At 41.5% G+C, this 18,476-nt stretch overlaps 1 long non-coding RNA gene across 2 annotated transcripts in view; it reads left to right on the top strand.

Moving 5' to 3' along the window:
* LOC130577825 (uncharacterized) overlaps nucleotides 1–18,476 on the top strand; it is a 33,101-nt gene that overhangs the window by 3,658 nt on the left and 10,967 nt on the right. The window contains exons 2-4 of one of the 2 annotated variants that reach the window (XR_008965811.1): nucleotides 9,116–9,275; nucleotides 11,950–12,118; nucleotides 18,176–18,354. This is a non-coding gene — a long non-coding RNA (uncharacterized LOC130577825). Of the gene's footprint in view, nucleotides 1–9,115; nucleotides 9,276–11,949; nucleotides 12,119–18,175; nucleotides 18,355–18,476 lie in introns of those variants that run through there. The other variant, XR_008965812.1, reaches the window with a different exon arrangement.

Genomic DNA, 18,476 nt, shown 5'->3' with positions numbered 1-18,476 from the left:
TCCACTCAGCTCTTCTGTGCCGCACTCGGCCTCCATCCGTGTGCCACATGTTCCACAAACCTCGGCAGGGCCTGGGCTCCCAGTCTGCTGTGCACATGGGTGCTGAGGCCTGTGATGGTGGCACCTTCCCCAGCAAGATGGAAATGTAGTTTCCATAATGTGCTCTAATTAGCGTTTTTCCTGCTAACTGCGTCCCTCACAGCTCCGAGCAGGTGCCGATTATCAGCCCTCCCTCCCTCCTCCCCCCGCCGTGGTGCTGCTCCTGCAGGTCTGAGATGCACAACAAAGCCACGCTGATTTATGGCTTCCATACCTGTCCRGGAAGGGGGGGAAATAATTTAGGAATACGACTGCGTGCCTTTTGTTTCTCAAGTGAGACGCGCCGTGGAGCGTTCCCTCGCGGCCGCATGCGTGCTCTCCCAGCTCCTGGGATTGTGGCAGAGATAAGTGTTCATTTATTCAGGGTGCGTGCAGCTAGCTGGACTCAAATTTGCAGCCAGGAGATGGAAAGTTGGAATCCCTGTAGCCAGCACTGCCCAGCAGAGTGATCCCTGCGGATAGAAAATGGACGGGAGGCGTTGGCACACGTGCTTTCGCCAGTCCGGAGTTTATTTGTGAGCTSGGCTGGGCAGATCTGTGTTTGTTCATCCATCTGACCCCAAACCTGAGCCACTGCTCTGAATTCTGCTGAGTTTGGTGGGATTTGGAGCAGTCCCCTTCCATCAGATATTCCCTTTGTAACACTTTTGTAACATCGCTAATAAACAGGGCCTGTAAGTTCTCGCTAGAAAGCAAACCAGCTTGTGATTCTCTTAGGGATGGTGCAGAAGTGTGTTCACAGRTATTCCTGGTTTTGAGGACATTTTAAATCTCCAGTTCCAAAATTCCCAGTTTTAATTTCATTTGAATTTGGCTTACAATCTCCAAAACAGAACACAGTTCTGTTCAAGACGCTTTCATTTGTAGAGGATTTGTAGGAACAAAATGCCCAGGACTAGGCCCTTCGCAGCCTGTCTCTTARAAAAATACATCATCAAATTTAATATCTCATCATTTTGAGTTGCCCTTTGTAAAAACTGTCTTTCTCCACATTTCAGTGTTACCATTTATTTAGTAGTTGTATACTCCTCCTTCTTGCTTGCATTTGAAATTTGTGGTTCTGTACCTCTGGAAACAAAGGATCTGATCCAAAGGCCTCTGAAGGCGATGGGGCTTTTTGCACCGACTTCAAATGGGATTTGGATTAGGACTATATACATAATAGTTTCAAATAAAGATCTGACTGCTACAGTGGTTTTCAGGGTCTTCCACAAAACTTTTCAAAACTCTCATAAAAATTGTCTAGGCACGATGGTCCAAAATACACATCCGAGCATGAATCATGTTTTGTTGTTTCACTTTAAAAAAAAAAAAAAAAAGGAGGGGGGAGGTGCTCCGAGGAGCTTTATCTCACTGGTGCTCCAAATGAGTGTTCTGTGAATAAAAAAGAGGGAATGTTGGGTCAATATTTGGTATGTAGCTGATGCATTACCTTATGCATTCTTTATTTAAATTAGGGCAGCCTTTTTGGAAGGAGTCTGTAGATTGGAGATGGCAGCGTACTGCCTATTTATTTTTACACACGTAAATTTAAATTAACCTCAACCGTCGTATCCTGTTATCTGCCAAGGAAAACATTTAGCTCCTGCCCAATCTCCGTGGAGTTTCAAAATGATTTGCTCTTTTCAAACTTGTTAAAGCACAAATAGAAAAGTAAATTGCTTTGCATACCGATCGAACGTTTTGCAAAGGGGAAGGAAGAGGAGCTGAGGAAAAAYGAATTTATTATTATAATAACCAATATACCTTTATCAAATATTAATTAAGTCATCATTTTCTACAGCCCTTGATTGATTGCGGTTGAATTGCTGACTGATATTTTGCCACACTTTGAGTCTGAGGGGCACTTAGCACRTTGTCCATTTATCCAGATATGTTTGCTGTGGCATTCATTCAGCTCCTCAAGTTCTTTTGTCAGTGTAAGCAGAAATCTCCAGAGGAGAAGGCAACTTCAATTGCAATAATAAAAGAGTTCACATGGATTTGTAACTACAGACGCAAATATTTTTGGAGTGCCAAATTAGAAAAAACAGCACTATTTAGACTGATCATATTTTCTTTATTTTTTTCAAAAGATTTTCCACTTTGATAAATCTTTATTTTCTTCTTTATATACATATATATATTTTTTTTTATCTGGTGGCAGATTTTTTTGTTTTAAGGAAAGGAGAGCTCTCATGATACTTTTGTTACCTTTGGCAGATGAGATGTATTGTCTAATTTGTCCATAGGAAACAAAATAGTGTATCCAGTCCTGAGTCGGTGGAAAGTCTCCCACAGGTATCAGAGGGTTTTGGATTGTATTCTCAAACCCAGCTAGCACTAATTTAAAAACCTGGTGMAGGAAGCCTGAGCACAAATGGCTCTTAAAGTGCATTTAAAGAATACTGAATTCTGGTTTTAATGCAGTGTGACATATAGGRGTTTTTTGATTGTTTAGTTATTGTGTGAATAAATAATTAACATTCTAAAATTTATTTTTATTAGTAACCATTTTCTAAAAACAGTTTTTTCAACTTGATCTCTTAGGAAGATAGCTAGTTACCAGTTTTTAATTGAAGGTTATATGTTCSTCATTCTATAATTATTACAGAAGGAGGAATTAACATGATCACATGGAAATTTTGTTTCTTAAATTGAGATTTACGTTGATGGATTGAAGGTTTAAGGTGCAGATTTACATTTAAATTACATATTACRTGACATTTACATTTTAAATTATACTAAAACAATTATTTCTACTGTCTTATTGGTACCTTCTGGATGTCTCTGTAAAATTATTTCGTTTAAAGTTTAACCTGCTCTACTAGAGATATAGATAGATATAGATTAGATATAGATTAGATATAGATATGTATCATATATGAGATCTGAGTGGTTTTTGTATGGATGCACTCCTATTTGGTGTAAATAAAAGTTAAGCTGCATGTGTAATATTCACACGTGCACACTGAAGATGCTGTTGAGCACTTTCCTTAGAATAGTAATTACTTCTCTGTGACACAAAATGCTTTTGGGGGTGGTGTTTAACAGGATGAAAATTAAATGTATCTATCTTGTACTTTCTTCCCCTCTCCCCCCCAAGAAAAGGGTTTTAGGAATCAAAACTCAACAGTGTAGCTGAAGAGAAGATGAAGGATTTCTATTTAATGAATTAATTGAAATTTTTTAAGGAGTAGCATGTGTCTGCAAGGAACAAGGTGGTCTGGAGAAGGAGAGGGATGGTCTGGGGCAGGAAAGGTGGGTGCAAATGGCTGGAGGTGTTTACAGAGCTGGCCAGAAYTGAGCACAGAATAACCCTGATTTTCTGAGGAGCCCTTTTATCCTGCAATTGGTTTTATCAAGGTGGGAGGAACTTGAAGTACAAGYATAATTCTCTGCCCAAAATAGATTCTTTACACTGTCAGTTGGTTTGCACCCATACAAGGTTCTGGGCTGGATACAGAAGCACTAGAATTATRTTATTGTTGAAATAATTGCTTTTAGCTTTTGGTGCCTGCTGGGCTATGCACGCCAAAGGGTTTGCACAGATTTCAGCTGGAAAAAGGGGAGAGTGCGCCTGTATCCAGTCCCTGAACTTTGTAACTTTTCCTGTCATCCTAAGTTCCTCCTGAGATACAATCTAACCTAAAACATTGAATTGGAGAGCAATTGCAGGTTCGGCAGGAAGTGCTAACAAGCTCTCCAGAACGTTAATCTGTGAAAAACCAGGCCGACGCCTTGACCGTCTGTATTAGTTTTAAGGTTGCAAGWAGTGGAAGAACAAATAGAAAAGTCTCACAATTCAATTAACATCAAGAGATCAAGCTGAAAAATCACTTTGCCGGTGCATTTGCAGCCTCTGTTCCAGCTCTGTATGAGCGTTTCTGTAGAGCTCTCAGGACACAAAGGTTTCTCTGGTGGCTGTCAGGTGGGTGTTGCTTCTAATGGCAATTAAAAAAAGGAAAGCCATTCTTCACAGAGTGGATTTCACCTTTTTGCTGATGGCTGGTTCAAGGCCTACACAGAGYTTAAGTCCCACTCAAACCACTTCAGACAGCCCCCGGGTTTTTTTTCTGTCTGTCACGTACCATGAGCTGCTACTGTAGAAATAATTGGTAGAGAATAATTTGTATTGTGCCATCACAGTTAGCTCTTCTGGGATTGCACATTATTTTGATCCCAGAATTTATTTAGTAATTTTTCTATCTTTTCTTATCCTTAAATTTGTAAAATATGTATCCAGGCGTGCTATTGTCCAGAAATGGGGCCTTGGTGGGGTATTGGGATGTGGGAGTTGTGCTGCCCTTKTCTGGAAGAGTGAGTGAGAAGCTGGGATATTCTTTTTCACTCAGCCCTGCGTGTAAGAGTAAGAGCCTCTTCAAGTTTCCTCCTCCTCCCATGCCTCAGCACCTCCTGTGTGATTTGGAGATAACTCTGGTTTTGCCCACRAGGTTTCTGCTGTGATCAGAAAAATGTGTGAATAAACCACACCCAGCACAGAGCACTGAGCACCAGAATTTGGTCATGTTCCTTACCAAAGCAGAAAGGTTATGGATTGTTTGCCGTAAGTTTTCTTTTATCACCACCGTTTTGTAAATTAATCACTGTTTCATGCCTGGATAAATAATAGGAGAGACCAACCCACTCAGYACCTGCATCCATATAGCCAAAGTCAAAGCCCAAGTGTGATCAGAACAGATTGAGAGAAAGATGCTGTGAATTACCTGGTCTCTTGTCCTTCCAGTTCAGGATTCTGCTGTGTGAGTAATCAAAATCCAGTATGTTGATAGCATCTTAAGACTGTATGGGCAAGTTAGTTAGATCGTTGCCTAAAAAACTCAAAAAAACAACAACAAAAAAATACCCCCCCCCCCCCCCCCCGAATCTTTACAGAATATTAAACAATGACCATGAAAACTAAAACTTACAAATCATCACATTAATGGCTGTGAAAATCTTGGGATGAGTGCTGTTGGGCCCCTGTGTTGTGGTGCTGGTGGTTGGTTGGTGTGTCCAACTGGCTCGGGGGTGTTTTTGGGACCTGAGGCTCCTGAGCTCTCATTCCCTTTTCCAGGCCCTGGCAGGGACAGGCAGTGGTGTCAGTGAGCTCAACTGGGACAAATTCATGTGACAAACAGAGAAAGAGAAGGTGCAGATGTTCCAGCCTGGAATGTGGAGTTGGGCAGTTTGTAGCCATCCACCTGAAGTGGATGCTCCAGGATTTTTTTTTCCACGCTCTTTGCATGAAACTTCCAGAGTTCTGTGTTTGATTTTCTGKGTTTTCCCCACTCGTTCTTTTCTTTACTCTTCAGCTCGATTTGCATCCAGTCTTTCCAGCATTGCAGGTTGGCAAAGCTGTGTTTGCAGGCATTGCTGTGCCCGTGCAGCCTCTGAGCAATGGGCAGGTGGGAGGAAGGCAAGAAAAACTCCCCTTCCCCTCAGTGAAAGGTGTGCTCAGAGGGATGAGCAGAAAAAAATTGTTTTTTTCTGTGTACCACAACAAAACAGTTAAAAATAATTCTGTRAATAATAATGCAGTTGTTATTCTGTTGGAATACACCCTGGGAGCTCCTGGTGCCACAGCCAGACTGGTGTAGTTTCAGTGCACTTTTTGAGAGACAGACCTGTGGATTGCTCCAAGAGTTCACTCTCAGAGATAATAAAAGTTGTGAGTATGACAGATCTTCCTTCGGAAGAAAATCAATGGTAAAACAATGTTTCAATCTGTAGCCTCAGCAAGTCACTTTTACAATTTACKTTTGAAATCCCGGTTCTGCTCAGAGGTGAAACCTTTTCCATTCACGTTTTATTGAATCACATTATTGGAGTAGTAAGCCAGCGTTGGGAAGGTTTTGTTTTGTTTGTGTAAGGAACTCTTCTAATAACTACTCAAACTCCTCACAGCTGTGTTCTTCGAGTCTGATTTTAAAAAATGGAATTTTTTAYGAGGTATATTTGAATTTTACCATTGGGAAGAGGCTCCTCTTTAGCRTGGAATATACACACTGCAGACTATTTAACTGGAAGCTAAATTTTGGTTTGAGCATATATTTTATGAGTAAGTTACTATTATCACTTATTTTATATGTACTGTTGCAAATAATGTGATGACTTGTACCTCTSTAGGAGTTTTGCAATACTAACACCACAAAGCATTAAACCTCTCTCTAAAATATATGAAAAAAAAAGAAATTACATCAAAATTTTTCTTTGAGARCCACAGACAGAGAAAAAAATAGAGACAGCTGGGTGAAACATGTTTCTGTTGATACGAGAATTCATATTTTATTTTGTCTAGCAATCAAGATGCATTTTTTTTTTCTTTTTAGAAAATAAAAATACATCATTTGATTTCCAGTTTGAAAAAAAACAGAAGCCCTGTGTTTCCACATTCCACGGGGTTTCGTTTTGCCCTCCGATTTTAATTTTGCGCTTGCCTGTCCTGCTTTTAACATGAACTTTGGTGTTGAAATCTGCTGCTTTTGTGAATTTTAGAAGGATAAAAAAGCAACAGCCGTGGCTCTGTGGCTGCTCCTGGCGAGGGCAAGCTCATTTTCATCAGCAGACGGTGCCCTCCTGCTCACTCTCCCTCTGATTTGTCTCATCTGTGGCACAGTCTCCTCTACAGAGCTCGAGCTGCAGATGAAAATGTAGTTCTCAGGCAGAAGGGAACTGCAGTAAAAGTAGTTGTACTACGAGTTCATCCTATGATTAATAGCAAGACTTGCTTAGAAGTTAGTCTTTGATTTCCTCTGTTTAATTGTAGCCCTGAGTGAAATGGGKTTTTGATTTATAGAAAATGCAAAATTGGGTACAGAAAGTTTTAAATTACAGTAACAGTAAAAAATTTCCCACAATAATCATCCCATATTGTTTCAATTCAAAAGAGCTGGGGCTTGATTTGTGTGGGAAAGAACCCATAGCAGCCAAGTTCCACATTTGTAACTGGGGAGAGGGGAGGATCAATTACCCTCTTTTGAGGGTATAAAAATAAGCCTGAACTTCACTTTGTAATGCTTTTATCAAACATTCCCTCTCTGGAAGGGTGTGTGTTGACTAATTAATTTAGAATAGCTCTTTCCTTACATGGATACCATGTAAAAACAAGCAGAAAAATCGTGTTTGAACACACAAGAACATTGGTTAAAAAAGTAGAAGCTTTAGGAGCAGCAATGGCTCGTAATGGTGATGGAAAACTGATCTATTCTGTTTTATGATATTTGCTTTATGTGGAATGGTTCAATACACTGTGGAAGTTTTAACAGCCCTAGTTCAATAACAGTAGCTGTAATAATAGCAGTTTAATTCCAGAGATACTTTCTGCAAGTTCTGCATGGCTGATCTCACTTTTGCTGCCCCATAGATATGTTGACTTTTTCTTTCATTGGGCTGCAATGCCTTATGTGTGTTYACAGCACTAATCTTAGATGCTGAAAATCTGGACAGTTCAAATATATTCAATATCACTGAAGTTATTCCAGGGCAAATTACTTCCCTTTAAAGGGGGCGAGACCAAATTCTGCTCTATTTACAGGGGRAAATGCTGAAAAGCACTGATCTGACCAGTGAAAGTTTGCATGTGTGTTCCTGAGSAGTTTTGACCCTTTATATTTGCTTTTTTTTTGTGTACCACAACACAGTTAAAAATAATTCTGTAAATAATAATGCAGTTGTTATTCTGTTGGCCAGATCGATGGTATTTAAAAATCCTGCTTCAGAGTCTCTCCTCACATGCAGTTTTATTTGGAACACACRGAGTTTACAGTTTGAATACAAAATGCTGCTTCTATTCTATTTGATTTGGCATGACCAAGATGTAAAATCTAAACACGAAGCGTAGCACTGGTCCATTTATGAGCATGTTCAAATCGTACCGCACTTCTTGGGTAATTTATTGTTGCAGTATTTTAAAGTCAGGTAAGCTCTGCGTTTCTGCTCTAGCCTGACAGTTTAATCAAGATACAAATTTAGAAACAAATCAGCGCTGTCTTTTATATAGTGCCTCTAAATCCACGGTAATTGGTACCAGACCTCGGCAAAGGAAAGGATCACTGCTTCATGCTACCAATACCAGTGGGTGTTGCTCCCCAGCTGCATCTCATAAGAGAAGATGGGAGAGAAATGAAAGCATCCCCACGTGCATTTTTGTGCCATGTACCTTTTACAGAGCGCGAGGTCGATGGAAAATTCCCCTGGAATAAACAGAGCCACATGTTCTGCACGCTCCAACTCCTACCTTTGGAGAGCGCTGGGCAGCTCCCAACTCAGCTTTTTTCACTCAGAACATTCAAAAAACTTAAAGCTCCTGCTCTATAAGCTCAGAGCGGGGAGGGGAGAACTGCCAGTGCCCTCCCTGGCAGAATTTTGGGGAGCTGAACCATTCCAGGGCATCCTTTGCAGCCCCAGGCTGCGCTCGTGTCCCAGCTATAGGCTGAGGCTGTGTGCGCTGGCAGCACAGATGGAGTGTGCTCTCATTAGGACTGTTTGTTGCCTGTTGGAACACACAGCATATTTCTACCGTGGCACCAACAGTTTTCTAGGAACTGAGGTCAAAATAAACAGGTTGCAGTTGGATTCGGGAACAGTCTGGGAAGSAACTTGGAATTCCCTGCTTAGGAATAACCGTGTTCCAGGGTAGGTGGGTGAAAAGGCGTTCTCGGAGTGAGGGTTCATCCGAATTGATGCTGTGATGTGTGCAGAACAGCACGGAGCTGCAGGGGCAGAGTCTCTAAATGTTCTACAGCTATCTGTGCATGTGTGCAGAATTGGCTTCACTTTAAAATTCAAGCACAGCTCTCCTGCATGGTTTCTTTGTGGTGCTCGAGCCAAGTGGAATCGATGTCCCCGTGCTTGTTTGGAAGGTGCCAGTTGTCACCAGGCCTCTGCCCCTGAGCAGGGCAGAGAATCTCTGGCAATGCTTCTGGCAGCTGCTCCGAGCTGCTGCTGCCCCAAACTACCCAAGCCACCCTTTCCCTGGGGATCAGTGCTTCCTCAACAAAACCCACCCCTGAGTTGCCTCCTTGCAATCCCACAGGTCTGGAATCTCCTGTCTCCCTCCAGAGCCTGCCCAAGGTCTGAGCCCGTGGATTCAGCGTGGAGAGCGCTCATCTGCAGCAGCCAGGTGGAGAAAAGGGACTGGGAAAAAGGAGCTGTGTTGTGTGCCAGTGGGATCCACAGCATCCCTTCCACCAGGGGTGAGTATTTATGGGATCAGCCCATCCACACATTCACATTCCAGGGGACACCCCCTCGGCAGGGATATGAGCAAAAGCAGGGTTGGATTTACGGTGTTTAAAAAGCCAGCAGAATTTTATGTAACGGGGCAAATCCTTGTGATGATTTTGGCTTGAGTAGAAATGTAAATAGATTTGCTTCCTGACAGAATCAGCAACAGTCACTCGGACGGGTTTGTTCATATTTACCTGGCCACAGTTCATTTACAGCCAAAGGAACTATCTCCTGTTTGCTGAGCTGCAAACACACAAAGGCACAGCGAGCTACTAGATATTAGCAGATGTTCTCATGGGTTTCATTAGAAAAAGTTCTCGTGGGATTTGGGCGTTTTTTGGTGGGGAGGGTTAAATGTAACTCTAGTTTCAGTGGTTACAATTAGAAAACAAAGTACTTTTTTTGCTTTTCAGAGATGAAACGTTATTGAGCTGTATGGTATGCATAACAGTAAATGGCTAGTACAGATATGTGTAGTGAGCAGTGAAAAGAGGGGTCAAAAGAATTACAAAAATTTTGAAGACTAATATAGAAAGATGTGTATAATTCTCTAAAAGGAAGGGTAAAGAAGAAAGCCTTCCTGTGTTCTTTGCTGCTGCCAGTTTTCTGCTGCTGCCACTCTTCCTTCCCACGCCACAAAAAGCTCAGTGGTCAGAATTACAGCCACAATAATCATATTATCCTGCCTTACTTTCCCATTGTGACAGGGAAACAGCACTCCTAGAGCACCTTTTTCATGGGATGATCTTGCTGTCTCCACCAGGTTCTCTTGGTTCTTGCTGCTTTTCTACACCCCGTGCACAGTGTGGTGACATTGTGCCATTCCCCCTGGCCCTGGCAGGTYCTGTGCACCCCATTCACCCCAAACCAGCCCCTGTCCCTGCTCACACACATCTGCTGAGTCTCCTCACTCACTGTGAGTGCAGTTGGGAGCTTTCTCCTCCCCCTGCTTTTCAGTTGGCTCTCAGAGCCCATCGCAGATGGTCTGTACCTCATACATAATAAAGATTTATTTTTTTTTCCCTTCTCAGGCGGGTTTCTGTGAATGTGAGAGGCAGACAGTCTGGCAAGCTTAGACCTGTGTTTTTATATTTTTTTTTTCTAAGTGAGCCTTGAGGGATTTGTTTGCCGTCGTTTGGAACCCCTCAATAGCTTATGGAGCTCGGGAATATCTTGGTTCCAGAGGCTGCAACCTGATTTATCCATTTGATATTAGGGGAAATTATACACATTGGCAAAATGGAGTTAGGGCCCAGCTGAACAAGACAAAGAAATTAAGCAAAAGTATTCCAGGAACTAAAGGACTATGAGGATAAAATGAATATGGTAGTTTTGTGCTAACTGTGTGTAATTTTGGGGTCACCTGCTATGGCTGTGTATTTGCCATTACACGTGAGGTTTTTGTTCACTGAGTTCCCTCTGTGCTGTTTTTAGACTTGAGCAGTACAGTCTGCATTCTAAAATGCCCCTAGGGCCCAAGGAACATTTTGAAATGTCAGATGGTTCGGGTTCTAGGTGGCTCAACACTGCTGCAGCCTGGTTCCCTCGTGTGTGGTTGTGTTGTTGTGGTGCTCAGCTTTCCATAAAAACAGCTCTGTGAGTGGAGATCTGCTCCATGGCCAGGCTGCTCATGGGCTCTGGGTTTCTGTTCTGCCTGGAAGCTGCCACAGGGCTGTTCCTGATCCCTGCATTGTGCTTTGGGACCTGAAAATGGGAGGAAAGTGATGGAAATATATTTATACAAACAGTTTCAGCAGCTGATTTGACCCCAGTGAGAAAGGATATGTCAAGGTCAAGTATGGGGCTATAGGATTTAAAAGATAAGGGGAAAATCAATCATCTAAATTGGATTTTACTCCCAATGAGGAAAACTTTTTCTACAGGTATTTCCCTCCTCTGTTGTGCATTTTAAATGCTGGGGGCAGGGGTTACTCATGGGATAGGAACAATTACAGTCCAAAACCAACCTGTAGAGTATTTGCTAAAATACTTTGGGGTTCTGTTGTCTGAAGCTGACCATCAGCTGGAAGCAGTGCCAGGAGCTGTGGATTCCTGGGTTAATGGTGTGGCATTACTAATTTCAGGTATTAATTCAGAAAAATATTGTCTTGAATTGGGAAATCATGGCATAGTTTAAATGCTGGAAAATGTTAAAGCACTGTGGAGTTTCTTTGCTGRGTGGTTTTTGAGCTGCTGAGGTTTTAAGCATAAAACATGAGAGTTAGGGATATACTTAGTCTTAAAAATTGTTAARTGTCTTGTAATTGCATAACTGCAGAACCCAAGGCTTCAAGAACAATACTGAGTATCATGAAATTGTGATTTGATTTTAATATTAAGCAGCATGTGTGCTGCTGTTGTGAATTTGTGTTTGGTACGTGGGGACAGTTACATTTAGTATTTCATATGTTCTGTTAAATRTAATTGAAATACAAAGATATATTTGATTTTATTAAAAGTTACCTCTCTGTGTATTTGAGATGTGAATGCAGTGTGCAGGCAGCCTTTCTCTTACAGCTAATATTGATATCCTGCCCCAGATACAAAAAAAAAAATCCCCTTACAGACATTCACTGCTTCAGTTGATACATATTTTCCTATTTCTGTGTGGTGAAAGTTGTTCTTTTTATTACTTTGCAGGGTATCAGCCTGGATGTAGTCACCCTGTGAGGAGTTTGAAATGTACAGCAGAAATTGTATTAACCCTGGAAAAGTTCTTGCTCATCTGAAGCATCATTCAAAATGCACGATGGAAGTCACCAAGCAGAAGTTTTCCATCCCACTGTGTGCAGGACTTCTGAGATTTAAGGTAAGATAAATAAAAAGAACAAACTAAGTAGTTGCAAAGTAGAAGCTGATGTAAAGCTTGAAGGTATAAATCTAGGGCAGAGAGGATCCTGATGGTGCATTGACCTGTCTGTAGGAGCAATGGCATTGTGAGAAAATTTCAATGCAATATTTGYTTAAATAATCAAAGCAGAAAGAACAATTAGCCCGAGTTTACTACCCGAATTAAATATMTATAAATGTGTTTATGTATATATAAAGAAATTGCTTGTTTTATATGTGTGACTAAAACAGGAACCTTGTTTTTAAATGCACGTTGGGCACAGTTGTTAATGTTGCAGGTGTTCACATTCAGGGCAGTATRAAACACTGCTCGTGACAAATGACAATAATGGAATGCTCATTTCGTAGCCTTAAGAGTTTGGCCAGGGYCTACAAACAATTATTTTTCATTTGTTTGTAGTCAGACAAGTTTATAATTAAGACAGTAATGGGCATAAGCATTCTTGCAGCCTTTGTARCTCATCTTTCTTGCAAGCATCAAAGAGAATATTTGTGGTGGAATGCATAGCAGCCAGTAATAAGTGTGGGGGAACCAACARCGTGCAGATTCATTTGTTTATTTATTTATTGAATAAAATATGGTTATCTTATTATCCCCCATCCTCCCATGGTCTGTGCCTCTGCAATAAAGGCAAAGCAYGCCTGTTTTCTCTCTCTGCCATCACTCCAAATGCTGTGGGTGAGARTGATGGCTGGACACAAGTTTGTGCYCCTCAGAACAGCAGAGGTACCAATGAACACAGGCAGAGATTTGTGTAACCATGACATCAGTCCTATTTCTGGAAATGGCCACTGGAAATGGCCATTTGGCTGAGGAATCCATCGTGCTGATCTGGAGCTGCGTGGTGGCCCAAGTGTGGATTACATCAAGGAATCCTGGCACGGGCTGATTTGATTTGGTTTTGCATGGGAAGCTGTGTGTCCGTGCACACACGTGTGTAAATCTGTGAAGTTTGGGTTTGTCTGAGCACACAGCCCTGTGTGTGACAGACCTTTTGACTCCAGGGTTGGAGATATTTTGTGCCAGCTCTGAGCAGTTGAGATGAGCTGAAATGTCAGTCTGGGGGGTCACTGGTGGGTGAAAGTTTCCACARCACAGTTTCTCTGAGGGCGCTCAGAATCCATGGTTTGATTCCTGTCACAGCTCAGTCCAAACCTTGTGTTTCTTGGCTGTGAAGCTCATTTATCTCTGCACCATTTGGGGACACCAATTTGGGGCTGTGTATGGCTGGAAAGGCACCTGGGGGTCAGGAGTTTTGAGGACTTTGTAGAGGGATGACTTCTGTTGAAGAAATGCTACCAGTTTGGTGATTTTTGTCTTGGTTTTTGTCTTTAATTAGTGCTGTTAAAAAACTGAGATTTGTATGTCCATATATTTGACACTGAATTTAAAACATAAAGAGCTCATCATAAGAATCTTCTTTTTAAAAATGCAGAGAAAGAAAAAATACCAGTGTGGTTAAGGAGTGGTTGTTCTTGTTAAGAAAACAGTGAGTTATTACTGCTACCTCTGACATGGTAATTCATGTATCTCTTTAGGACTTGACTTCAGAATAAATTGCAAGATCAAAAACTAAATTAAAATCTTCTAAAACTTGATCCTCATGTATTTTTAAGAAGTCACCTATTCCAAGAACTCTAATGCATGAAATCTTGTTAAGGTTGAAGTCTCTGCAGGCTGAAGTTCATTTTTTGAGAAAGAAACACAGTTAACAATAAAATCAGGTAATGCCCAATGRTACTGTCACAAATAGTTAATTAAAATAAATTTGTGGTCAGAATGTCATCAGTGTGTGGGGAGGGCTGAGCTGAGGGGAGGGCTGACCTCAAATTTAACATTTGTTAAATTGCATGAAAGTTAATATGAACGTGTTCAGGTGAAGAAAGAGGTTTAGGATTTTTGGTTTTCCCCTCAGCTGCAGTTTTCTTTTTAATTGCACAAGAAATGGAATAATTTGGGCCTTTCAGGCCCACCTGTGAAAAGCAGATGCCTTTGTACACAAGTGAATCTCACTCAGCTGGTGAGCAATGAAAACACAGAATGGACAGTGCAGTTGCTCCAATATTAAATTGCTCTTGTGAGCCTTTCAAGATGGATTTCTTTCCAGCCCACAGGAAATGACTGATAACCCTTTTTTTTTTCTTTTTTTCTTTTTTTTGTCCCGTAGAAGGAAGATGCTGGGGTAAAAATACAGAATGTAAGATAAGGATTAATACTTAACTTAGATAATTGTAAAGGTGTTGACTTTCTGCAACTAAAATGAGAGTAGTGAAATCAGGGGAGTTAATTGTGGGAGAACCTGGTTGCATCTCACTGTCACTGTTAGAAAACTGCCAAACTTAAAATATTTGGGGTGAGTTTTCAGTGCTGAGTCCATTATTCAGACTTTCTGTTCACTTTTGCTGAGCAGAGGGCAGCCTCGCCTTTGGCATTTCCTAAATTCTGAGAACTTTGTGCTTTAGCTAAAACCTTTTCCTTCTCTAAAGGAAATCTTCATTTGTGCACTCAGCTGGCTGATTCAGTCTCCAGCTGAAAAATGATCAYGAGATGAGTGTGTGTTCCTTGGAATTCAGTGCAGCTTCTGATGGGTTTTAAAAAGCACCGACAGCTTTAGCTGAGCACATTTTATCAGAATGTGGTTCTTTGTCTCTGTACAGGATCCCTGTGCAGGAGGTCCTGTGAGAAAAAACTCCATCAAACATCAGGGGAAAAAAAGGAATTTTATTTTAAGGTTTTAAGGAACAAAAAGATCTCATAAGAAATAGCATAAGAGGACGCTTAAACTTTCTGGGTAACCAGGAGAAAGGTAGAACAGCATGTAATGTTAATTTAAGAGTATTTTGGGCAACTCATGATCTTTCTTGATGATTTTGGTGTAAGTCATGTTCTTTATTTTTCTTAAATGTCTTAATTTTTTTTAATTACTGAACAAGTTACATTACTAATACCAAGTACTTTTGTAGTCTAATATAATAGTATTAGTCTATTATATTATTAGTCTAGCATAATATTGTTTTGCTACTTCCAATAACTTGCTTATATTAGCAATCAGTTAAACCAAATTTTTATATAAACAACAATTAGCATATGTGAATTCTTGTCCCTGGAAGCTCCATATCCAGCTAAAACAAAATGTAAGATAGGTAGATATCAAATAAGCTGATTTTCCTGTATTTGAAGCACCCAGGAGCATCATTTCTCTGTAGGTGATGAAATTTCTTCACAATATCCCATCCAACCCTGCCCTTTGGCAGTGGGAAGGCATTTCCCATTTTCCTGTCACTCTGTTTTCAGGTGGCCCAAGAGGAGGGACATTGGTTTTTAAAGAAACCTGGTTCAGATGCTGAGCAAAGCCCCACAGTTCTGGGGTCACATTTCCAGAGATTTCAGGCACTTCCAGCCCCGTGTGTCTGTCAGGGGATTGTAGCAATCCTTGAGATGGGTGGAAAATGGGATGAGGTGGAATGTTAAAGGAAGACAGTGGAGCCTTTTTGCAGGTATATCTGGTATTCTTTGATCAAATCTAGGCATGTGATACTCAGGATATGATTCTTACATTTTGTTAAAGGTTTTTTTTAATTTTTTTTTTTTTTGATGGGAGGGAGCTGCATCCGCTAGGTGAAAACTCCAGAGTGCAGACTGTTGTTGAAAAAAGTAAGTTTTAAGGACATGTTTCCAGTGTAAATGTGGAACTGCTTGTCACAGGCTGCCCTAAATCCATAGGTTCATGCAGGTCTGCTACAAATACTGCTGATAGTAGGGTAATGCAAAAAAATCCCAAAAATGGGATCTTTCTCCCATTTCTAGATATGGTTTAGCAGCCTGGAGTGATTAATCAATACCATTAATCAATCCTCAGCTCCCTTTGGAAGAGCTTCACAAATAACAGACAAGTTTAGGCTCCTGGGATGGTTGGTGTAATCAGGACATGTAAAACTGGTTTTGTACAACTGGGCTTCAAGCAATTACCTGGCCTCTCTGCCCCCTTTTTTTTTATAATTTCAGTATTATTGGGCAAGGAAATAGCGAGTAGTGTGTTCACAAAATTCAGATTTAGTAAACTGGCTACAATAAGTGGTCATTTAAAAAAAGGCATGAAAGAATAAATAATGTCAATGTGCCATTCACTCTGGAACAGGCACTGGGACTGACACAACTTGCTTTGGATAAAAAACCCTCGCTGTGTGGATTGTGCCATGAAATGGTTGGCATCCCAAAGTCCTGACAAGTGTGTGKGTTGGCAGGAATTGCAGCTGGAGGTGCCTGTGCAGCTGAGTGGAGGTTCCCTGCCTGGGGATGTTGCAGATGCCATTCCCTTGCCTTTCTTTCTGAAACAAAGCAAGCTCGGGCTCGTGTTCCACTTTGTAACAGGAACTGCTGCATTTGGTTTTCTTTGAGTCTTTTCTGACACTGGGTTTTTCATGTGCCCACTTCTCCTTTTTTTTTTTTTTTTTTTTTTTTTTTTTTTTGTTTTGTTGTTTTGTTAATAAATCAAATCTGACTACAAGGTCTTTTTTCCTCAAAACCACAGTAAGGGCCGCTTGAAAAAGCGTGAGCCTCCCAAATTTTTTACCCTCMAGAGGAAATAACTGATTTTTTTGTTTGTCTTTGATCCAGTCTCATCAACGCAATTTTCCTTCTTCAAACAATTGAGCCTGCACTTCATTATGGTGCAAGGCCGGAACCCTTCTATTACCTTATTTTTAGCAACAATTAAATGGAGCCTTAAAATCGCATTTGGGAAAAGCAAGGCCTGCACCGATCCCAAATYTTAGAGCTCAGCTTTTCAAATTTCCTCTCATTGGGGCTTTCAGGAGGGGCAGCAGCAGATTGGAGCCCAGCACTTTGTCCTCCTGGATGTGAGTGGGGTTGGGTGGTGGATTGGTGGCATCAACAGTCAACTGAAACATTTGGGGACCCCAAAAAATGAGTGAAATCCTGACACCCTCTGCCAGCAGCAGCAGGGACACGGCGTGCTCTGCTCCTGGGGGCCTCTGTCTGTTCATCAGAGCTTTTGTGCGTGATTAAAACGTGATTTCCCTTCAGCTCGTGGAGGCAGAGGCTCTCAGAGGTGTGAATTAACTGTGTCTGCTGCTGAGTCAAAAAGCTGTGCTGCAGGACAGAGAAATGACTCTGCCGGGGGATTTGGTAGGCTCAAACTGCCTCCAGAATTTTTCAAGCAGGAATATTTGTCTGCAGTTGGGACTCCTTAGGAAATTTGCCATTAGAGAATGTTGCAGTCACCCTAAATATGGCTGTTAGAAGTCTAAGAAAAATTTACTAATTAAGCCAGAGTGGAGTGGGGGAGAATACTCCAGGAGATTTGRAGATGTCTGTGATAAAAACCTCCTGTCACAGTGGCTGTGGCAACACAACTGGAACTGAGAAAGAGGAGCATGGTTTGAAACACAGGATGTTTTACTCTTGTTGTACCCAACTGAGTTATCCACATATTACAGGCAGTAAAAGCTCTCTGAATACTGAAGCTCTCTGAATATTAATCTCGCTGCAAAAATATGGAGCCCTYATGTTATTTACCTAGCATGGTGTGCATGGAAACATGGCTAGCATCAGGCAGGCTGAGAGACCCACAGAGAGAAAAAAAATCTGATTAATGGCACCCAGAAATGGGCAGAGTAACCCTCTGCMAGGAACCAGACCCTGAGAGTGCAGAACTGCCAGCCCAAGGTTTCAGAGGAAGAGCTGTGTCTGTACCAAAGGGCATAAAAATGACAAGGTTGAAGGCGCAGCTTCCTTAACATTTTCACCAACTAAATGAAAGAGTGAAATAAAGTTGCCAGGAATGAATACACAAACCYTGAAACAGATGGGGAAAATATTTGAGGAAAATGTACAAGAGGTAGCAGAGGGATACTTTTCTCTAAAGCCCAAAAGTAAGGAGCAGAGCAGAGGAGAGATGCTTGCAGCGGAAAATTCTGGCRTGCACATGTATGTTGGAGACATGAAAGATCTCCTAATTAGAGACAGGATCATTTGTGGGACATGTGATTCCAGTTTACAGGAGGAATTGCTGAGAAAAAGACATCTAACCCTAAAGGAATGAATCAAAGAACGAGAGCAGCTGAGCTGTCCAGGGAAAGGAGGAAAAGCACGGCCACGGGAGAGAGGGAAGAGAGGGATGAGCTGTGAGAAATGCACAGAAGTGAAGTAAAATTTGGGGCTGCTGGGAAGGGTTTGGGTCAGCTGTGGGAAGGGTTTGGGCTGTGGGAAGGGTTTGGGCAGTGGGAAGGGTTTGGGTCAGCTGTGGGAAGGGTTTGGGCAGTGGGAAGGGTTTGGGCAGTGGGAAGGGTTTGGG

This window comes from Malurus melanocephalus, unplaced genomic scaffold, assembly GCF_030028575.1.
Source record: "Malurus melanocephalus ecotype Western Australia unplaced genomic scaffold, MMel_1.1 scaffold_197, whole genome shotgun sequence".
Classification (NCBI taxonomy): domain Eukaryota; kingdom Metazoa; phylum Chordata; class Aves; order Passeriformes; family Maluridae; genus Malurus; species Malurus melanocephalus.
Note: the sequence above shows the minus strand (reverse complement) of the source record. Positions and strands in the feature narration are given on the sequence as shown.